Below are 24,523 nucleotides of genomic sequence, written 5' to 3'. Positions count from 1 at the left end.
AACAAGAGACAAAGAATGATATTATATAATGATGTAATACAGCCCATTTGCTAGGAATCTATGTTATAAGTATATATGTAACTAGCATGATGGCATTTAGATATATGAAGCAAATATTGACAAAAGCAAAGTAAGAAATAAACAACAAAATAATAAGGGATGATTTCAAGACATGTTCAATAATGTATATGAAAACAATTTAAAAAATCAGTCAGAAAATGGAAGACTTGAACAACACTATATGCTATTTAGATCCCACATATACAAAATTACTGGGTCAACAGCAGCAGAATGCACAATATTCTTAATTGTGTATGTCACATTCTTCAGGATGCAAAATAGTCTTATATTTTTACAATGTTTGAAATAATATAGTGTATATTTTATGGCCAGAATAAAACTACAAATCATAAGCAGAAGCAAATCAGCAAATTCAAAAATATTTTGCACTTTTAACAACATATTATTGACACACTTTTGTTCAAGGGTCAAGAGTTTTAATGTTTGTGAGATGTCAACATTGTTCAGAGTGATGCACACATTCAACACAACCCTTATCAGAATTCTGATAGGACATTTTCACAGAAATATTTTTAAAACCTAAAATTAATATGAAATCTGAAGGCACCGTAAATGGCCAAAACAGATTTAGTAAAAAGGAACAATATTAAAGATATTACACTTCCTGATTTCAAAACAGATTGCAAAGCTACAGAAATAAAACTAATGTGGCAATGGCATAAAGACAAACATACAGCCAGGTGTGATGTCTCACACCTGTAATCCTAGCGCTTTGGGAGGCTGAGGTGGGTAGATCTTGAGAGCAGGAGTTCGAGACCAGTCTGGACAACATGGCAAAACCCCATCTCCACAAAAAAAGTACAAAAATTAGTCAAGCTTGGTGGTGGGTGCCTGTAATTCCAACCACTCAGGAGGCTGAGGCAGGAGAATCACTTGAACCTGGGAGCTGGATGTTGCAGTGAGCCAAGATTGTTCCACTGCACTCCAGCATGGGTAATAGAGTGAGACTCCATTTCAAAAAAATAAACAAATAAACAAATAAACAAAATAACAAGACAGACATATAGATAATAGAATAAAATAGAGAACCAAGAAATAAACTTTCATGAATATCACCAAATAATCTTCCACAGTGTTGTCATGACAAAACAATGGGAAAAGGTCAGAAAACTACAAATGCTGTTAGAAATCTTGATATCCAAATATAAAAAAAAATTTACTTCGGATTTTTAAATTTATGCTGTATACAAAAGATATCTAAAGTGGATTAAAGAGTTAAATGTAGGAAAGGTAGCTATACAACTCTTAGAAGAAAATATAAGGTGAAAGTCATCACAGTAGTTTCAGCAATGTTCTTTTGGATATGACTTTGAAAGGAAAAGTAACAAGAAAAGAACAGAAAAATGGGGCTACATCAAAATTAAAAAACCTTCAGCACATAGAAGAAAACATTTATTGGAGTAAAAAGGCTACCTAAAAAATGGGGAAAAATTTGAAATAATATATTTCATGAGATTTATTATTCAGAATTCATAAACAAATTCTATAATACAACAACAAAAAGCTAATAACTCAATTTAAAAATGGAACATTTTTAAACATTTTAACAACATTTCTCCAAAAAATATTCAAATGACTGAGAGGCATTTAAAAAGATAGTCAAAATTAATAATGAAAAGAAATGCAAAGCAAAACCCCATGAGATGCAACATAGAATCCATTAGGTTGGCCACTATCAAACAAACAAATAATAACAAATATTCTAAACAATTTAGAAAATTGAAACCCCTTTGTATTGTTGGTGAGAAAAATGGTGAAGTCACTATGAAAAACAGCATGGATGTTTCTAAACATAATAATGGAATTACCATATAATTCAGCAATTCCTTTTATGGGTAGGTACGTATATATGCAAAGGAAACATATGTTTGTACACTAATTTGTACACTAATTTGTACACTCATGTTCATAATAGCATTATTCACAAAAAGGTTAGAAGATACTTAAATGTCCTTTAATGAATAAACTAATAAAGAAAATTGACATATATGTTTCCAGATAGGGGTCCGAATCCAGAACACAAGAAAAGGTTCTTGAGTCTCAAACAGGAAAGATTTCAGGGTGAGTCACAGAGGGCAGTGAAAAAAGATAGTTTTTTGAAAGCTACTCAGTTACAGAGTCAAGCATCCTCAGAAGGCAAGAGAAAGAATGTCTCCATTTTATTTTAAACTTTTCTTATACAGAGGTCTTACCGATGTAAGAGCTAAGCTATATCTGCCTGTGGGTATGCTGACAGCATGACAAAATGTGTTACTTTGTTGATTTAAAGAAAGCTATCCTTGGCATTTTAGTGCACAAATATATCAATGCATGACTATGATTATTTTTAAAAGCATATATTATTATGCAATATTAGAATATCTGGACATTTTGCTGCCATAAGAGTTTGTCCTTGCAGGAATTATTAAGCTGCTTCCTTAGTCATAAACACCTTGTGACCATCAGCGGTGATCAGTAAGGAATGTGTCTTGATAGTTTTAAGATATAGCCAATTTTTTTCTTTTGAGATGTAGTCTCACTCTGTCTCCCAGGCTGGAGTGTAATGGTATGATCTCACCTCACTGCAACCTCTGCCTCCCAGGTTCAGGAGATTCTCCTGTCTCAGCCTTCTGGGTATCTAGGATTACAGGCATGCACCACCATGACCAGCTAATTTTTGTATTTTTACTAGAGACGGGGTTTCACCATGTTGTCGAGGCTGGTCTCAAACCCCATACCTCAAGTGATCCACCCACTTCAGCCTCCCAAAGTGTTAGGATTACCATCATGAGCCACTACACCTGGCTGATTAGTCAATTTTTAAATGGTATCACTCTGCCTCTGCTAAGCTCTTGCTTCCCTAACATATACATACAAGGGAATATAATTCAACCTGAAAAAAGGAAATTTTCTCACATGCTACAATAAAGATAAATCTTTAGGGCACTGTATTAAGTGAAATATGCCAGTAACAAAAAGGAGAGTGCATGATTTCATTTATATGAGACATATTAAATAGTCAAACTCATGAAGACAGGCAGTAGAATGGTGTTTGTCAATAGTTGGGGAGAGGGTAAAATGGACTGTTATTGCTCAATGAGTATTAAGTTTTAGTTTTCCAAGACGTGAAAGTTGTTGACATCTGTTGTACATCAATGTAAATATACTTAACACTACTACACTATACGTATAAGAGAATATAAGATGGTAAATTCCGTGTTTTCTGTTGCAATTAAAATTTTATAAAATGATACCTACACAGATACAGAATTATGAAGCTTTCCAAAAATTACCTTCAAATTATGAATGTGTTTTGCTCACACAAAGATAATATAGATTTGCCAATAAACACATGATAAAATTCAGACTGCTTTTATGGGAGGCTGGCAAGATGGCTGAATAGGAACAACTCCTTTCTGCAGCTCCCAGCAAGGTCAATACAGAAGGTGGATGACTTCTGCATTTCCAACACAGGTACTCGGTTCATCTCATTGGGACTGGTTGGATAGTGGGTGCAGCCCACAGAGGATGAACCAAAGCAGGATGAGGCATCACCTCACCTGGGAAGCACAAGCGGTTGGGGGATATTCCTCCCCTAGCCAAGGGAAGCCACGAGAGACTGTACGGGGAGGAATGGTGCACTCTGGCCCAGAAATTGTGCTTTTACCACAGTCTCTGCAACAGACAGACCAGGAGATTCCCTCAGGTGCCTACACCACCAAGGCCCTGGGCTTCAAGCACAAAACTGGGCGGCTGTTTGGGGAGACACTGAACTAGTTTCAGGAGGTTTTTTTTTTTTTTCCATACTCCAGTGGCATCTGGAATGCCAGCAAGACAGTACCGTATACTTTGCAGAAAGGGGGCTAAAGCCAGGGAACCAAGTGGTCTGGCTTGGTGGGTCCCACCCTCACAAAGCCCAGCAACCTAGGATCCGCTGGCTTGAAATTCTCACCACCAGCACAGCAGTCTGAGCTCTAGCTGGGGAACTCAAGCTTGGCAGGGGAAGGGGCATCCACCGTTGCTGAGGCTTGAGTTGGTAGTTTTCTCCTCACAGTGTAAACGAAGCCTGTGGGAGGTTAAAACTGGGTGGAACCCACCACAGTTCAGCAAGGTCACTGTGGCCAGATTGCCTCTCTAGACTCTTCCTCTCTGGGCAGGGTATCTCTGAAAATAAAGGTAGCAGCCCTAGTCAGGTACTTGTAGATAAAACCCCCACTGCTCTGGCACAGAGCACCTGGGGGAAGGGGTGCTTGTGGGTGCAGCTTTAACAGACTTAAATGTCCCTACCTGACAGCTCTGAAGAGAGCAGTGGATCTTCCAGCATAGCCTTCGAGCTCTGATAAGAGATGGACTGCCTCATCAAGTGGGTCCCTGACCCCCGTGACTAGGAGGCACCCCTTAGTAAGGGCCAACAGGCATCTCATACAGGAGAGCTCTGGCTTGCATCTGGTGGATTCCCCTCTGGGATCAAGCTTCCAGAGGAAGGAACAGGTAGCAATCTTTGCCATTTTCCAGCCTCTGCTGGTGATACCCAGGCAAACAGGGTCTGGAGGGGACCTCCAGCAAACTCCAGCAGACCTGCAGCAGAGGAGCCTGTTAGAAGGAAAACTAACAAACAGAAAGTAATAGTATCAACATCAACATAAAGGATGTCCACTCAGACACCTCATCCAAAGGTCACCAACATCAAAGACAAAAGGTAGATAAATTCAAGATGATGGGGAGAAACCAGCACAAAAATTCTAAAAATTCCAAAAACCAGAACACCTCTTCTCCTCCAAAGGATCACAACTCCTTGCCACCAAGGGAACAAAACTGGATGGAGAATGAGTTTGATGAGTTGACAGAAGTCGACTTCAGAAGGTGGGTAATAACAAACTCTCCCAAGCTAAAGGAGCGTGTTCTAACATAATGCAAGGAAGCTAAGAACCTTGAGAAAAGGTTAGATAAATTGCGAACTAGAATAACCAGTTTAGAGAAGAACATAAATGACCTGATGGAGCTGAAAAACACAGCACAAGAAATTCATGAAGCATACACAAGTATTAATAGCTGAATTGATCAAGCAGAAGAAAGGATATCAGAGTCTGAAGATCAACTCAATGAAATAAGGTGAGAAGACAAGACTAGAGAAAAAAGAGTGAAAAGAAATGAACAAAACCTCCAAGAAATATGGGACTATGTGAAAAGACCAAATCTACATTTAATTGGTGTACCTGAAAGTGAGGGAGAGAATGTAACCAAATTGTAATACACTCTTCAGGATATTATCCAGGAAAACTTCCCCAACCTAACAAGGCAGGCCAACATTCAAATTCAGGAAATACAGAAAACACCACAAAGATATTCCTCGAGAACAGCAACCCCGAGACACATAATTGTTAGATTTGCCAAGGTTGAAATGAAGGAAAAAATGTTAAGGGCAGCCAGAGAGAAAGGTCAGGTTACCCACAAAGGGAAGCCCATCAGATTGATAGCAGATCTCTCGGCAAAAACCCTACAAGCCAGAAGAGTGTGGGGGCCAATATTCAACATTCTTAAAGAAAAGAATTTCAATCCAGAATTTTATATCCACTCAAACTAAGCTTCATAAGTGAAAGAGAAATAAAATCCTTTACAAATAAGCAAATGCTGAGAGATTTTGTCACCAGCAGGCCTGCCTTACAAAAGCTCCAGAAGGAAGCATTAAACGTGGAAGGAACAACCAGTAACAGCCACTGCAAAAACATACCAAATTGTAAAGAACATCGATGCTATAAAGAAACTGCATCAACTAACAGGCAAAATAACCAGTTAGCATCATAATAACAGGATCAAAGTCACACATAAAAATATTAGCCTTAAATGTAAATGGGCTAAATGCCCCAGTTAAAACACACAGTCTGGCAAATTGGATAAAGAGTCAAGACCCATTGGTGTACTGTATTCAGGAGAACCATCTCACATGCAAAGACACACATAGGCTCAAAATAAAGAGATGGAGGAATATTTACCAAGAAAATGGAAAGGAAATAAAAGCAGGGGTTCCTTTCCTAGTCTCCAATAAAACAGACTTTAAACCAACAAAGATCAAAAGAGACAAAGACAGGCATTACATAATGGTAAAGGGATCAATACAATGAGAAAAGCTAACTATCCTAAATATATATGCACCCAATGAAGGAGCACCCAGATTCATAAAGCAAATTCTTAGAGAACTACAAAGAGATTTAGACTCCCACAAAACAATAGTGGGAGACTTTAACACCCAACTGTCAATATTAGACAGATAATGAGACAGAAAATTAACAAAGATATTCAGGACTTGAACTTAGCTCTGGACCAAGTGGACCTAATAGACATCTACAGAACTCTCCACCCCAAATCAACAGAATATAAATTCTTCTCAGCACCACATCACATTTACTCTAAAATTGACCATATAATTGGAAGTAAAACACTCCTCAGCAAATGCAAAAGAATAGAAATCATAACAAACAGTCTCTCAGGCCACAATGCAATCAAATTAAAACTCAGGATTAAGAAACCCACTCAAAACCACACATCTACATGAAAACTGAAAAACCTGCTCCTGAATGACTACTGGGTAAGTAACGAAATTAAAATTAAGGCAGAAATAAAGATGTTCTTTGACACCAATGAGAGCAAAGAGACAACATACCAGAATCTCTGGGACACATTTAAAGCATTGTGTAGAGGGAAATTTATAGCACTAAATGCCCATAAGAGAGAGCAGGGAAGCTCTAAAATCGAAACCCTAACATCACAGTTAAAAGAACTAGAGAAGCAAGAACAAACAAACTCAAAAGCAAGCAGAAGACAAGAAATAACTAAGATCAGAGAAGAACTAAAGGAGATAGCAACATGAAAAGCCCTTCAAAAAACTCAATGAATCTGGGAGCTGGTTTTTTAAAAAGAGCAACAAAGTAGAACTGCTAGCCAGACTAATAAAGAAAAAAGGAGAGAAGAATCAAATAGATGCAATAAAAAATGATAAAGGGGATATCATCAACGACCCCATAGAAATACAAACTATTATCATATAATACTATAAACAACTTGACATAAATAAACTAGAAAATCTAGAATAAATGGATAAATTGCTGGACGCATACACCCTCCAAAGATTAAACCAGGAAGAAGTCGAATTCCTGAACAGATCAATAACAAGTTCTGAAATTCAGGCAGCAATTAATAGCTTACCAATCAAAAAAAGTCCAGGATCAGATGGATTCACAGCCGAATTCTACCAGAGGTACAAAGAGAAGCTGGTACCAATCATTCTGAAACTATTTCAAACAATAGAAAAGGAGGGAATTCTCCCTAACTCATTTTTATGAGGCCAGCATCATCCTGATACCAAAACCTGGCAGAGACACAGTAATAACAATAAAAAAAATTTCAGGCCAATATCCCTGATGAACATCATTGCAAAAATCCTCAATAAAATACTGGCAAACACAATCCAGCAACACATCAAAAAGCTTATCCACCATGATTAAGTTGGCTTCATCCCTGTGATGCAAGTCTGGTTCAACATATGCAAATCAATAAACGTAATCCATCACCTAAACAGAATCAATGATAATAATCACAAGATTATTTCAGTAGATGCAGAAAATGTCTTTAACAAAATTCAACAGACCTTCATGCTAAAAAATTCTCAATAAAGTAGTTACTGATGGAACGTATCTCAAAATAATAAGGGCTATTTATGGCAATCCCACAGCCAATATCATACTGAATGGGCAAAAACTGGAAGCACTCCCTTTGAAAACCGGCACAAGAAAAGATGCCTCCTCTCACCACTCCTATTCAACATAGCATTGGAAGTTCTGCCCAGGGCAATCAGATGAGAGAAAGAAATAAAAGGTGTTCAGTTAGGAAAAGAGAAAGTCAAATTGTCTCTGTTTGAAGATTACATGATTGTATATTTAGAAAACTCCATCATCTCAGCCCCAAATCTCCTTAACCTGATAAGCAACTTCAGGATATAATATCAATGTGCAAAAATTACAAGCATTCCTATACACCAATAACAGACAAACAGAGAGCAAAATAATGACTCAATTCCCATTCACAATTGCTACAAAGAGAATAAAATACCTACAACTTACAAGGGATGTGAACGACCTTTTCACAGAGAACCACAAATCACTATTCAAGGAAATAAGAGAGGACACAAACAAATGGAAAAACACTCTATGCTCATAGATAGGAAGAATCAACATCATGAAAATTGCCATACTGCCCAAAGTAATTTATAGATTCAATGCTATCCCCCATCAAGCTAATGTTGACTTTCTTCTCAGAATTGGAAAAAAACCACTTTAAATTTCATGTGGAACCAAAAAAGAGCCTGCAAAGCCAAGATAAACCTAACCAAAAAGAACAAAGCTGGAGGCATCACGCTACCTGATTTCAAACTATACTACAAGGCTAAAGTAACAAAAACAGCATGGTACTGGTACCAAAACAGAAATATAGACCAACAGAATAGAACAGGCCTCAGAAATAACACCACACATCTACAACCATCTGATCTTTGACAAACCTGACAAAAACAGGAAAATGGGGAAAGGATTACCTATTTAATAAATGGTGTTGGGAAAACTGGCTAGCCATATGCAGAAAGCTGGAACTGGATCCCTTCCTTACACCTTATACAAAAATTGACTCAAGATGGATTAAAGACTTAAACATATGACCTAAAACCATAAAAACCCTAGAAGAAAATCTAATACCATTCAGGACATATGCATGGGCAAGGACTTCATGACCAAAACACTAAAAACAATGGCAACAAAAGCCAAAATCAACAAATGGGGTCTAACTAAACTAAAGAGCTTCTGTACAGCAAAATAAACTATCATCACAGTGAACAGGCAACCTACAGAATGGGAGAAGATTTTTGCAACCTATCCATCTGACAAGGGGCTAATATCCAGAATCTACAAAAAACTTGAACAAATTTACAAGGATAAAAACAAACAACCCCATCAAAAAGTGTGCAAAAGGTATGAACAGACACTTCTCAAAAGAAGACATTTATGCAGCCAACAAACATATGAAAGAAAAGCTCATCATCACTGGTCATTAGGGAAATGTGAAACAAAACCACACTGAGATATCATCTCACGTCAGTTAGAAGGGCAATCATTAAAACATCAGGAAACAACAGATGCTGAAGACGATGTGGAGAAATAGGAATGCTTTTACACTGTTGGTGGAAGTATAAATTAGTTCAACCATTGTGGAAGACGGTGTGGCGATTCCTCAAGGGTCTAGAACTAGAAATACCATTTGACCCAGCAATCCCATTACCGGGTATATACCCAAAGGATTATAAATCATTCTGCTATAAAGACTCATGCACATGGATGTTTATTGTGGCACTGTTCACAATAGCAAAATCTTGGAACCAATCTGAATGCCCATCAACGATAGATTGAATAAAGAAAATGTGTCACAGATACACCATGGAATACTATGCAGCCATAAAAAAGGATGGGATCATGTCCTTTGCAGGAACATGGATGAAGCTGGAAACCATCATTCTCAGCAAACTAACACAACAGAAAACCAAACACTGCATGTTCTCACTCATAAGTGGGAGTTGAACAGTGAGAACACATGGACATGGAGGGGAACATCACACACCAGGACCTGCCAGGGGGTGGGGGGCTATGGGAGGGATAACATTAGGAGAAATACCTAAAGCAGATAATGGGTTTATGGGTGCAGCAAACCACCATGGTACATGTATACTTATGTAACAAACCCACACGTTCTGCATATGTACCCTAGAGCTTAAAGTATAATTTTTAAAAAATACCATTTTTATGACTATTTACCTGAAGAGGATAAAACAACCTTTGACAGCAGTCAAAAAGCAAGAAAAAATATATAAACAAATGGAAAATCATCCCATGTTCATAGGTAGAATCAATATTATTAAAATGGCCATATTGCCCAAAGCAATTTATAGATTCAATGCTATTCCCATTAAACTACCATTGACATTCTTCTCTGAAGTAGAAAAAAACTGCCTAAATTACCAACAAAAACTGAAACAGATTCACTTACTGGTTGTTTTTCTTTCAGAATCTGAGAATTAACAGATTTTAAGAGGTTCAAAATCTGCCTTAATATAAAATAAGGCCAAAAAACTTCTGTGAATCATTATGAATATAGAGAACAGACCTCTCATTCATATTATGAAAGAAAACATCATTCAATTCATAGTCCAGAAAAATACCAATCTTACTGGGTTTTACTACTGGCAGAAGTCGAGTTGTCTTGGGACCTAATGCAACATAACCACTCTTCATATATTGCCCAGACACCACCCAGAAGTGATGGCTGATCCTGCCAGTTCCTAAGAAGTTAGTCTTGTCACACACCCAATGTCCATTTAGGCTTGTTTCCCACTTCTACCTTCAAGTAATGTCTGCCAGAACTAAATCTCTGAGAGCCCAACACAGCAGGGCTGAGATAAAATCTCCTTGGGTTATAACAAATGTTTGGTTTTGTTCTTCTATATTGCATAGCTTTTCTATTCTCAGAGATGATAAGTTGACCTTGTCAAGGTCAAGAATGATATTACCTTGAAATGGCTTGATAATTATGTCTAAGCCAGAATACTGAGGAGGAAGACTAAAACCATATTTTGTTAATCTAAATGAAAAGAGTTCATGGCGTTATAGTTTTTGATACCTGTGGTGCATATTCTTAACATGTGTCAGCAATTTCAGGTTTGAGTGCATAGACTTGCCCTCTACCTCCCTTGGTAGACATTTTAACGTGGAAACATAAACGGAAAATTCTACAAGGTTTTCATTTAGTTTTGTTAAAATGTCCATCTTTCATCTTGTTTCTGCCTAAGAATAGCCACTTGCTCATTCTGTAAAAACAGTGTAATTTGCTCACAGTTAGAATGAATTTCTTCTCTCTTATATCCTACCTTTTTTTTTCAGCTCCACTGATTTGCTGCCTTGTAGAATTATCATTTTTTCAACTCAGTATATTTTTCAAGGACTCAATGCTACCCTCTAGAATTTCTCTGTGATAAGGGGATGTTTCTTATTTTTTACTTGATAATAATAAAAATTATTACTTAACTACTTTAAGTTCTGAGATACATGTGCAGAACTTGCAGGTTTGTTACATAGGTATATGTGTGCCATGGTGGTTTGCTGCGTCTATCAACCCATCACATATATTTTAAGCCTAGCTAAGCAGTAGCTATTTGTCCTGATGCTCTCCCTCCCCTCCCAGGCTCATGACAAGCCCCAGTGAGTGTTGTTCTCCTCCCTGTGTCCATGTGTTCTCATTGTTCAACTCCCACTTATGAGTGGGAACATGCAGTGTTTGCTTTTCTGTTCCTGTGTTAGTTTGCTGAGGATGATGGCTTCCAGCTTCATCCGAGTCCCTGCAAAGGACATGGTCTCATTCCATTTTATGGCTACATAGTATTCCACGGTGTATATGTGCCACATTTTGTTTATACAGTCTAATGTTGATGGGCGTTTTTGTTGGTCCTATGTCTTTGCTATTTTGAACAGTGGTGCAATAAACATATGTGTGCATGCATCTTTATAATAGAATGATTTATACTCCTTTGGGTATGTAACCAGTAATGGGACTGCTGGGTCAAATGATATTTCTTATTCTAGATCCTTGAGGAATCACCACACTGTTTTCCACAAAGGTTGAGCTAATTTACATTCCCACCAACAGTGTAAATGCATTCCTATTTCTCCACAGCTCGTGAGCATCTGTTGTTTTTTGACTTTTTAATAATTGTCATTCTGATTGGTGTGAGATGATATCTCACTGTGTTTTAGATTTGCATTTCTCTAATGATTGGTGATGTTGAGCTTTTCTCATATGTTAGCTGGTTGCATAAATGCCTTCTTTTGGCCAGGTGAAGTGGCTCACGCCTGTAATCCCAGCACTTTGGAAGGCCGAGGCAGGTGGATCACCTGAGGTCAGGAATTCAAGACCAGACTGGCCAACATGGTGAAACCCCGTCTCTACTAAAAATACAAAAATTAGCTGGGCATGGTGGCAGGCACCTGTAATCCCAGCTACTCAGGAGGCTAAGGCAGGAGAATTGTTTGAACCCAGGAGGTGGAGGTTGCAGTGAGCCAAGATCATGCCATTACACTCAAGCCTGAGTGATAAGAGTGAGACTCTATCTCAAAAAAACAAAATAAAGTGTCTTATTTTGAGAAGTGTCTGTTCATATCCTTTGCCCACTTTTTAATAACATGTTTTGTTTTTTTCCTGTAAATTTATTTAAGTTCCTTGTGAATTGTGGATATTAGTCCTTTGTCAGATTGACAGATTGCAAAAATTTTCTTCCATTCTGTAGGTTGTCTGTTCACTCTGATGATAGTTTATTTTGCTGTGCAGAAGCTCTGTAGTTTAATTAGATCCCATTTGTCAATTTTAGTTTTTGTTGTAATTGCTTTTGGCAATTTCATCATAAAATCTTTGCCCATGCCTATGTTCTGAATGATATTGACTAGGTTTTCTTCCAGAGGTTTATATGGTTTTGCGTTTTACATTTAAGTCTTTAATTTATCCCCAGTTAATTTTTAGGTAAGGTGTAAGGCAGGGGTCCAGTTTGTTTTCTGCATATGGCTAGCCATTTTCCCCAGCAACACTTATTAAATAGGAAATCCTTTCCCCATGGCTTGTTATTGACAGATTTGTCAAATATCACAAATTTGTAGGTAGGCAGTCTTATTTCTGAGGTATTTATTCTGTTCTATTTGTCGCTATGTCTGTTTTGGTACCAATATCATGCTCTTTTGGTTACTGTAGCTTTGTATTATAGTTTGAAGTCAGGTAGCATGATGCCTCCAGCCTTATTCTTTTTGCTGAGGATTGTCTTGGCTATGTGGGCTCTTTTTTGCTTTCACATTAATTTCACATAAAGCACACAAAGTAGTTGTTTTTTCTAATTGTGTGAAGAATGTCAATGGTAATTTGAAGGGAATAGCATTGAATCTATAAATTACTTTGGCCAATATGGCTATTTTCATAATATTATTATTATTTTTTGTATTGGAAATAGGTTTTTATTCTTTTTTTTAAAATTTATTTATTATTATTATACTTTAAGTTGTAGGGTACATGTGCATAACGTGCAGGTTTGTTACATATGTATACTTGTGCCATGTTGGTGTGCTGCACCCATCAACTCGTCATTTACATCAGGTATAACTCCCAATGCAATCCCTCCCCCCTCCCCCCTCCCCATGATAGGCCCCGGTGTGTGATGTTCCCCTTCCTGAGTCCAAGTGATCTCATTGTTCAGTTCCCACCTATGAGTGAGAACATGCGGTGTTTGGTTTTCTGTTCTTGTGATAGTTTGCTAAGAATGATGGTTTCCAGCTGCATCCATGTCCCTACAAAGGACACAAACTCATCCTTTTTGATGGCTGCATAGTATTCCATGGTGTATATGTGCCACATTTTCTTAATCCAATCTGTCACTGATGGACATTTGGGTTGATTCCAAGTCTTTGCTATTGTGAATAGTGCTGCAATAAACATACGTGTGCATGTGTCTTTATAGCAGCATAATTTATAATCCTTTGGGTATATACCCAGTAGTGGGATGGCTGGGTCATATGGTACATCTAGTTCTAGATCCTTGAGGAATCGCCATACTGTTTTCCATAATGGTTGAACTAGTTTACAATCCCACCAACAGTGTAAAAGCGTTCCTATTTCTCCACATCCTCTCCAGCACCTGTTGTTTCCTGACTTTTTAATGATCGCCATTCTAACTGGTGTGAGATGGTATCTCATTGTGGTTTTGATTTGCATTTCTCTGATGGCCAGTGATGATGAGCATTTTTTCATGTGTCTGTTGGCTGTATGAATGTCTTCTTTTGAGAAATGTCTGTTCATATCCTTTGCCCACTTTTTGATGGGGTTGTTTGTTTTTTTCTTGTAAATTTGTTTGAGTTCTTTGTAGGTTCTGGATATTAGCCCTTTGTCAGATGAGTAGATTGCAAAAATTTTCTCCCATTCTGTAGGTTGCCTGTTCACTCTGATGGTAGTTTCTTTTGCTGTGCAGAAGCTCTTTAGTTTAATGAGATCCCATTTGTCAATTTTGGCTTTTGCTGCCGTTGCTTTTGGTGTTTTAGACATGAAGTCTTTGCCCATGCCTATGTCCTGAATGGTACTACCTAGGTTTTCCTCTAGGGTTTTTATGGTATTAGGTCTAACATTTAAGTCTCTAATCCATCTTGAATTAATTTTCGTATAAGGAGTAAGGAAAGGATCCAGTTTCAGCTTTCTACTTATGGCTAGCCAATTTTCCCAGCACCATTTATTAAATAGGGAATCCTTTCCCCATTTCTTGTTTCTCTCAGGCTTGTCAAAGATCAGATGGCTGTAGATGTGTGGTATTATTTCTGAGGACTCTGTTCTGTTCCATTGGTCTATATCTCTGTTTTGGTACCAGTACCATGCTGTTTTGGTTACTGTAGCCTTGTAGTATAGTTTGAAGTCAGGTAGCGTTATGCCTCCAGCTTTGTTCTTTTGACTTAGGATTGTCTTGGAGATGCGGGCTCTTTTTTGGTTCCATATGAACTTTAAAGCAGTTTTTTCCAATTCTGTGAAGAAACTCATTGGTAGCTTGATGGGGATGGCATTGAATCTATAAATTACTTTGGGCAGTATGGCCATTTTCACGATATTGATTCTTCCTATCCATGAGCATGGTATGTTCTTCCATTTGTTTGTGTCCTCTTTTATTTCACTGAGCAGTGGTTTGTAGTTCTCCTTGAAGAGGTCCTTTACATCCCTTGTAAGTTGGATTCCTAGGTATTTGATTCTCTTTGAAGCAATTGTGAATGGAAGTTCATTCCTGATTTGGCTCTCTGTTTGTCTGTTACTGGTGTATAAGAATGCTTCTGATTTTTGCACATTAATTTTGTATCCTGAGACTTTGCTGAAGTTGCTTATCAGCTTAAGGAGATTTTGGGCTGAGACAATGGGGTTTTCTAAATATACAATCATGTCATCTGCAAACAGGGACAATTTGACTTCTTCTTTTCCTAACTGAATACCCTTGATTTCTTTCTCTTGCCTAATTGCCCTAGCCAGAACTTCCAACACTATGTTGAATAGGAGTGGTGAGAGAGGGCATCCCTGTCTTGTGCCAGTTTTCAAAGGGAATTTTTCCAGTTTTTGCCCATTCAGTATGATATTGGCTGTGGGTTTGTCATAAATAGCTCTTATTATTTTGAGGTACGTTCCATCAATACCGAATTTATTGAGCGTTTTTAGCATGAAGGGCTGTTGAATTTTGTCAAAAGCCTTTTCTGCATCTATTGAGATAATCATGTGGTTCTTGTCTTTGGTTCTGTTTATATGCTGGATTATGTTTATTGATTTGCGAATGTTGAACCAGCCTTGCATCCCAGGGATGAAGCCCATTTGATCATGGTGGATAAGCTTTTTGATGTGTTGCTGAATCCGGTTTGCCAGTATTTTATTGAGGATTTTTGCATCGATGTTCATCAGGGATATTGGTCTAAAATTCTCTTTTTTAATTGTGTCTCTGCCAGGCTTTGGTATCAGGATGATGTTGGCCTCATAAAATGAGTTAGGGAGGATTCCCTCTTTTTCTATTGATTGGAATAGTTTCAGAAGGAATGGTACCAACTCCTCCTTGTACCTCTGGTAGAATTCAGCTGTGAATCCATCTGGTCCTGGACTTTTTTTGGTTGGTAGGCTATTAATTATTGCCTCAATTTCAGAGCCTGCTATTGGTCTATTCAGGGATTCAACTTCTTCCTGGTTTAGTCTTGGAAGAGTGTAAGTGTCCAGGAAATTATCCATTTCTTCTAGATTTTTCAGTTTATTTGCGTAGAGGTGTTTATAGTATTCTCTGGTGGTAGTTTGTATTTCTGTGGGGTCGGTGGTGATATCCCCTTTATCATTTTTTATTGCATCTATTTGATTCTTCTCTCTTTTCTTCTTATTAGTCTTGCTAGTGGTCTGTCAATTTTGTTGATCTTTTCAAAAAACCAACTCCTGGATTCATTGATTTTTTGGAGGGTTTTTTGTGTCTCTATCTCCTTCAGTTCTGCTCTGATCTTCGTTATTTCTTGCCTTCTGCTAGCTTTCGAATGTGTTTGCTCTTGCTTCTCTAGTTCTTTTAATTGCAATGTTAGAGTGTCAATTTTAGATCTTTCCTGCTTTCTCTTGTGGGCATTTAGTGCTATAAATTTCCCTCTAGACACTGCTTTAAATGTGTCCCAGAGATTCTGGTATGTTGTATCTTTGTTCTCATTGGTTTCAAAGAACATCTTTATTTCTGCCTTCATTTTGTTATGTACCCAGTAGTCATTCAGGAGCAGGTTGTTCAGTTTCCATGTAGTTGAGCGGTTTTGATTGAGTTTCTTAGTCCTGAGTTCTAGTTTGATTGCACTGTGGTCTGAGAGACAGTTTGTTATAATTTCTGTTCTTGTACATTTGCTGAGGAGTGCTTTACTTCCAATTACGTGGTCAATTTTGGAGTAAGTACGATGTGGTGCTGAGAAGAATGTATATTCTGTTGATTTGGGGTGGAGAGTTCTATAGATGTCTATTAGGTCTGCTTGCTGCAGAGATGAGTTCAATTCCTGGATATCCTTGTTAACTTTCTGTCTCGTTGATCTGTCTAATGTTGACAGTGGAGTGTTGAAGTCTCCCATTATTATTGTATGGGAGTCTAAGTCTCTTTGTAAGTCTCTAAGGACTTGCTTGATGAATCTGGGTGCTCCTGTATTGGGTGCATATATATTTAGGATAGTTAGCTCTTCCTGTTGAATTGATCCCTTTACCATTATGTAATGGCCTTCTTTGTCTCTTTTGATCTTTGATGGTTTAAAGTCTGTTTTATCAGAGACTAGTATTGCAACCCCCGCTTTTTTTTGTTCTCCATTTGCTTGGTAAATCTTCCTCCATCCCTTTATTTTGAGCCTATGTATGTCTCTGCGTGTGAGATGGGTCTCCTGAATACAGCAGACTGATGGGTCTTGACTCTTTATCCAGTTTGCCAGTCTGTGTCTTTTAATTGGAGCATTTAGTCCATTTACATTTAAGGTTAAGATTGTTATGTGTGAACTTGATCCTGCCATTATGATATTAACTGGTTATTTTGCTCGTTAGTTGATGCAGTTTCTTCCTAGCCTCGATGGTCTTTACATTTTGGCATGTTTTTGCAATGGCTGGTACTGGTTGTTCCTTTCCATGTTGAGTGCTTCCTTCAGGGTCTCTTGTAAGGCAGGCCTAGTGGTGACAAAATCTCTAAGCATTTGCTTATCTGTAAAGGATTTTATTTCTCCTTCACTTATGAAACTTAGTTTGGCTGGATATGAAATTCTGGGTTTAAAATTCTTTTCTTTAAGAATGTTGAATATTGGCCCCCACTCTCTTCTGGCTTGTAGAGTTTCTGCCGAGAGATCTGCTGTTAGTCTGATGGGCTTCCCTTTGTGGGTAACCCGACCTTTCTCTCTGGCTGCCCTTAAGATTTTTTCCTTCATTTCAACTTTGGTGAATCTGGCAATTATGTGTCTTGGAGTTGCTCTTCTCGAGGAGTATCTTTGTGGCGTTCTCTGTATTTCCTGGATTTGAATGTTGGCCTGCCCTACTAGGTTGGGGAAGTTCTCCTGGATGATATCCTGAAGAGTGTTTTCCAACTTGGTTCCATCTTCCCCCTCACTTTCAGGCACCCCAATCAGACGTAGATTTGGTCTTTTTACATAATCCCATACTTCTTGCAGGCTTTGTTCATTTCTTTTTCTTCTTTTTTCTTTTGGTTTCTCTTCTCGCTTCATTTCATTCATTTGATCCTCAATCGCTGATACTCCTTCTTCCAGTTGATCGAGTCGGTTACTGAAACTTGTGCATTTGTCACGTATTTCTCGTGTCATGGTTTTCATCTCTTTCATTTCGTTTATGACCTTCTCTGCATTAATTACTCTAGCCATCAATTCTTCCACTTTTTTTTGAAGATTTTTAGTTTCTTTACGCTGGGTACGTAATTCCTCTTTTAGCTCTGAGAAATTTGATGGACTGAAGCCTTCTTCTCTCATCTCATCAAAGTCATTCTCCGTCCAGCTTTGATCCGTTGCTGGCGATGAGCTGCGCTCCTTTGCCGGGGGAGATGCACTCTTATTTTTTGAATTTCCAGCTTTTCTGCCCTGCTTTTTCCCCATCTTTGTGGTTTTATCTGCCTCTGGTCTTTGATGATGGTGATGTACTGATGGGGTTTTGGTGTAGGTGTCCTTCCTGTTTGATAGTTTTCCTTCTAACAGTCAGGACCCTCAGCTGTAGGTCTGTTGGAGATTGCTTGAGGTCCACTCCAGACCCTGTTTGCCTGGGTATCAGCAGCAGAGGCTGCAGATGATAGAATATTTCTGAACAGCGAGTGTACCTGTCTGATTCTTGCTTTGGAAGCTTCCTCTCAGGGGTGTACTCCACCTTGTGAGGTGTGGGGTGTCAGAATGCCCCTAGTGGGGGATGTCTCCCAGTTAGGCTACTCAGGGGTCAGGGACCCACTTGAGCAGGGAGTCTGTCCCTTCTCATATCTCAACCTCCATGTTGGGAGATCCACTGCTCTCTTCAAAGCTGTCAGACAGAGTCGTTTGCGTCTGCAGAGGCTTCTGCTGTGTTTGTTATTGTTTACTGTGCCCTGTCCCCAGAGGTGGAGTCTACAGAGACAGGCAGGTTTCCTTGAGCTGCTGTGAGCTCCACCCAGTTCGAGCTTCCCAGCAGCATTGTTTACCTACTTAAGCCTCAGCAATGACGGGCGCCCCTCCCCCAGCCTTGCTGCTGCCTTGTCGGTAGATCACAGACTGCTGTGCTAGCATTGAGGGAGGCTCCCTGGGCATGGGACCCTCCCGGCCAGGTGTGGGATATGATCTCCTGGTGTGCCTGTTTGCTTAAAGCGCAGTATTCGGGTGGGAGTTACCCGATTTTCCAGGTGTTGTGTGTCTCAGTTCCCCTGGCTAGGAAAAGGAATTCCCTTCCCCCTTGAGCTTCCCAGGTGAGGCGATGCCTCGCCCTGCTTCAGCTCTCGCTGGTCGGGCTGCAGCAGCTGACCAGCACCAATCGTCCAGCACTCCCCAGTGAGATGAACCCAGTACCTCAGTTGAAAATGCAGAAATCACCGGTCTTCTGTGTCGCTCGCGCTGGGAGTTGGAGGCTGGAGCTGTTCCTATTGGCCATCTTGCTCCGCCCCCGCTATTTTCATAATATTGATTCTATCTATGAGGATAGAATATTTTGCCATTTGTTTGTTTCCTTTCTTATTTTCTTGAGCAGTGGTTTGTAGTTATTTTTAAACAGGTTTTTCACATTCCATGTTAGTGTATTCCTAGGTATTATATTCTCTTTGTAGCAACTGTAAACGGGAGTTCATTCATGATTTGGCTCTCTGCCTGTCTATTGTTGATGTTTAAAAAGGCGTGTAAGTTTTGCACATTGATTTTTTTATCTTCAGACTTTTTTGAAGTTTTCTATCAGCTTTAAAAGTTTGGGGGATGAAACAATGGGGTTTTTCAAATATAGGAGCATGTCATCTACAGAGACTATTTGATGTCCTCTCTATCTGAATACCCTTTATTTCTTTCTCTTGCCTGATTTCCCCTGCAAGAACTTCTAATACTATGTTGCATAGGAGTGGTGAGAGAGGGCATCCTTGTCTTGTGCCAGGTTTCAAAGGAAATGCTTCCAGCTTTTGCCCATTTAATATGATACTGACTGTGGGATTGCCTTAAGTAACTCTTACTATTTTGAGATATGTTCTCAATACCTAAGATATTGAGAGTTTTTAATATAAAGTGGTGTTAAATTATATCAAGGCCTTCCCTGCATCTAGTGAGATAATCATGTGCCTTTTTTTGTCATTTATTCTGTTTATGTGATGGATTATGTTTATTGATTTGCATATCCCTTGCATCCCAGGGATGAAGCTGAGTTGATTTTGGTGGGTAAGATTTTTTATGTGCTCCTGGATTTGGTTTGCCAGTAGTTTATTGAGAAATTACTCTACACACTGTATATTCTGTTGCTTTAGGGTTGAGAGTTCTGTAGATATCTATTAGGTCTACTTGATCCAGAGCTAAGTTTAAGTCCTGAATATCCTTGCTAATTTTCTCTGTCATTGATCTTCCTAATATTGATAGTTGGGTGTGAAAGTCTCCCACTATTATTGTGTGGTAGTCTAAGTCTCTCTGTAGGTCTCTAAGAACTTGTTTTATAAATCTGGGTGCTCCTGCACTGGGTGCATATATATTTAGGATAGTTAGCTCCTCTTGTTGAACTGATGTCTTTACCAATATGTAATGCCCTTGTCATTTTTGATCTTTGTTGGTTTAAAGTCTGTTTTGTCAGAGACTACAATTGCAGCCCCTGCTTTTTTCTGCTTTCATTTTCTTGATAAAATTTCCTGTATCCCTTTATTTTGAGCCTCCATGTGTCTTTGCATGTGAGAGGGGTCTCTTGAAACAGCAGACTGATGGGTTTTGACTCTTTATCCATTTTGCCAGTCTGCATCTTTAAATTGGGTAATTTAGCCCATTTACATTTAAGGTCAATATTGTTATGTGTGAATTTGATCCTGACATCATGATGCTAGCTGGTTATTTTGTGCACTAGTTGATGCCATTTCTTCATAGTGTCATTGGTCTTTATATTTTCATGTGTTTTGCAATGGCTGGCACCAGTTTATTCTTTCCATATTTAGTGCTTCCTTCAGGAGCTCTTGCAAGGCAGGCATGGTGGTGACAAATTTCCTCAGCATTTGCTTGTCTGAAAAGGGTTTTATTTCTCCTTCTCTCATGAAACTTAATTTGGCCGAACATAACATTCTGAGATAAAAATTCTTTTCTTTAATAATGTTGAAGGCCGTGTGTGGTGGCTCATGCCTGTAATCCCAGCACTTTGGGAGGCTGCAGCAGGTGGATCACGAGTTAAGGAGATCGAGACCATCCTGGCTAACACAGTGAAACCCTATCTCTAGTAAAAATACTAAAAAAAAAAGAAAAAAAGAAAAAATTAGCCAGGTGTGGTGGTGGGCGCCTGTAGTCCCAGCTACTTAGGAGGCTGAGGCAGGAGAATGGCATGAACTCAGGAGGCAGAGCTTGCAGTGAGCCAAGATCGCACCACTGCACTCCAGCCTGGGTGACAGAGCAAGAAAAAAAAAAAGAGAAGAAAATGTTGAATATTGGTTCCCACTCTCTGCTGACTTATAGGGTTTCTGCTGAGGGATACACTGTTAGTCTGATGGGCTTCCCTTTGTAGGTGACCTGACCTTACTCTCTGGCTGCACTTTTCATTGTTTCCTTTATTTTTACCTTGGTGAATCTGATGATCTTCTCGTGGAATATCTTAGTGTGGTTCTCTGTATTTTCTGAACTTGAACGTTGGCCTGTCTTGCTAGGTTGGGAAAGTTCTCCTGAAGTGTGTTTTACAATTTGGTTCCATTCTCCCCATCTCTTTCAGGTACTCTAAACAATATTTAACAGGGCAAATGTAGTGCTTCTGGTTCTTAGTGGAGAAACTGCAGTGTACATAAAATCTCTAGATCTTTCACACAGAAAAGGGTCAAAAACTGATTGTGCTTTTCACACACAGCATTTTTCGTCTCTTTCACTTTTCTAATCAGGAGTCACTTAGCAATTTCAGTCAAATTATGGAAATACGGATTCCTCCTGAAGCTCTTATATGGAGAGCAAAAATGGCAGACAGAACAGAAAAAGTTATCTAGATCCTTCCAGGATACACTGAGCCAGGAGTGACAAAAATTATGCCCAGAGTTCATGGTCACTGTTTCTTTCAAGTACTCCAAACAGATGGACAGTCAGACTCCTCTCAGAGGTCCACCAGGGCTGTCACAAATTCCATTGAACTTTATAATGTAGAGATCTAGTGAATACCACCTTAACCAATGACAAGACAAACTAATGACCTGGAGCAGGTGGACCAATGGCTCAGGCCTGATGCAGTGCAAGACTCATGGAACCCCATGGGGCATAGAATGAAAGCCCCAACATGACTCTGAGTGCACTAGTTTTCGAGTTTTAGGCCTGACATATTTTAATTCAGAAATGGGAACATAATATCCATTGATTTACTGATTCTATGAAGATGACAAAATATGTGCTAAAAATCCATCATTGCTTTGTAGTTAATTCACATCTTACATTTCAATGATTTAAATCACTTCATTTTGTTAAGCTTTTCATTTATTATTATGATTTAGATATGTATATGTTTTGTACTTGGTCAACATTTTAGTAGTTTTAAAAAATGTTTTAGTATATTTCCTTTCTATTTTTTCAAAAATCTATCCGACATAGCACTTTCATTATATTTTCAATTTATTCTGACCTCTATTTTGTATTTTCCACTAATTTTTCTCTTTGTCCTGATATCCTAGTGTTTAACTTATTCTTTTGCTCATACTTTATAGCTCATTTTTTTTTCTTGCTCTTATCCCTCTAATTTATTCAAACGTTTTAACTATGTATGTCTTTTTTTTTTTCTTTTTGTATTTTGGTAGAGATGAAGTCTTGATATGTTGACAGGCTAGTCTTGAACTCTTGGCTTCAAGTGATTCTCCAACAATGGCCTCCCAAAGTGTTTGGATTATATGGATGAGCCACCATGTACAGCCTTCATACATATTTTCTGGACCTCTATTTGGAATTTCTTGAAGTCTAGTTATACAGGTGTCTTATGATTTTTGTTTTTGTTATTTCTGAACATAATTAATTTTGGTTCCCTTCATTTTGCATATTTATATAATAAAATATCAGATTGTGTGATTATATTTGACAAGTCTCAACTGATTGTCTATTCAGTGTTTTGGGTTGGGGGTTCTCTTCCACAGTAAAATTATCTTGGATTTTTCTGTTTTCCCGTCTACGTATACATAGAAAACATTTAATTTGTTCATGTAATTTTTTTTTTAACAAAAACTCTGGATCAACTTGAGCCCCAAGGTAACAGCAGAGCTGGCTCTCCTTTTCAATCAGTCAAGGCACAGCTTGAGTAGCTTCATCATTTATCTCCCTTTGATTGCAGGCTGTATGTTCTACCCTTTTTCCAAAAACTCACAGAACTTTGAGGCTTTTGGCTTTAGGTAGGCTGGTCAGCTCCTTCTCCCTTACTTCGTTGCTGCTGGGGCATCCTGTCTACAGTTGGATGCTGTTAAAATCCCCCAAATGATGCTTTTATTAGTATCAGCCTATTATGGGCAGCCTCACCCTGACAGCTGCACTGTCTCATCATATCTCCTTTCTGCTGCCTGTGCTTCTTTATTTTTACTTCACCACTTAGAACTAATTTGTGCAGTTAAGCACATGTTATATTGCCCAGAAATCAAGGTGTTTCTGTCAACGAAAATATTCGGAGAATATATGAATCTTCAAAATATTGTTAGAATCCCAGATAGCCACACTTTACTTTTGGAGGAACTGATTGTCAGAATAATGCACAAAAATACCTTTAGAAAGAGCATATATGTCCAGGGAAAGTTATGATTTTTCGGAGTATGTATTGTGTAACATTTTTAGTAAAATACAGCTATGACAATGTTACCATATGTTTCAAATATAAAACTTTGTTATGTTCAACGTGAGAATTTTATTTGATCATGCCTTTTTTGCTAAGAATGCACCTGTGTCTTGTTAAAATTATTGATAATTATATTTCTATTGCTAATAAGGGCATAAAATTAATAATATCAAATCTTATTATTTTTTCATTATTTATTTATTTATTTATTTTTATTATACTTTATGTTCTAGGGTACATGTGCACAACGTACAGGTTTGTTACATATGTATACATGTGCCATGTTGATGTGCTGCACCCATTAACTTGTCATTTACATTAGGCATATCTCCTAATGCTATCCCTCCCCCCTTACCCCGATCCTACAACAGGCCCTGGTGTGTGATGTTCCCCTTCCTATGTCAAAGTGATCTCATTGTTCAGTTCCCACCTATGAGTGAGAACATGGGGTGTTTGGTTTACTGTTCTTGTGATAGTTTGCTGAGAATTATGGTTTCCAGCTGCATCCATGTCCCTACAAAGGACATCTGTTTGAAGATGACATGATTGTTTATTTAGAAAACCCCATCGTCTCAGCCCAAAATCTCCTTAACCAAATCTTATTCTCAACAGCACTTGTTTTAAATCTGAATTTATACTTTTATCACAAGCCAAGGAAACATTTTTAGAAAAGTATTTTTCAAGGTGAATGTACTTACTATGTGTCAATTTTTAAAACCATCAAGTCAGAAATATCAATATGTCCTCTATTATACCTTACTGGAATTCATGAAATTTACATAGATGCTCTGTAGGAAAGGCTGAGGAAGTTTCTATTCTTAGATTTCTGGAAGTTTTATCATCAGTGAGTAGTGGATTTTGTCAAATG

General features: G+C 38.4%; 1 pseudogene; it reads right to left on the bottom strand.

The window, feature by feature from the left end:
* Positions 1-4,480: 4,480 nt before the first annotated feature.
* LOC105464210 (tripartite motif-containing protein 60-like) lies at positions 4,481-21,981 on the bottom strand (annotated as a pseudogene).
* Positions 21,982-24,523: the final 2,542 nt, after the last annotated feature.

The sequence above is a fragment of the Macaca nemestrina genome, chromosome 18 (genome assembly GCF_043159975.1).
Source record: "Macaca nemestrina isolate mMacNem1 chromosome 18, mMacNem.hap1, whole genome shotgun sequence".
NCBI lineage: Eukaryota > Metazoa > Chordata > Mammalia > Primates > Cercopithecidae > Macaca > Macaca nemestrina.
The sequence above is the reverse complement of the archived record's forward strand: the minus strand, read 5'-3'. Positions and strand labels throughout refer to the sequence as shown.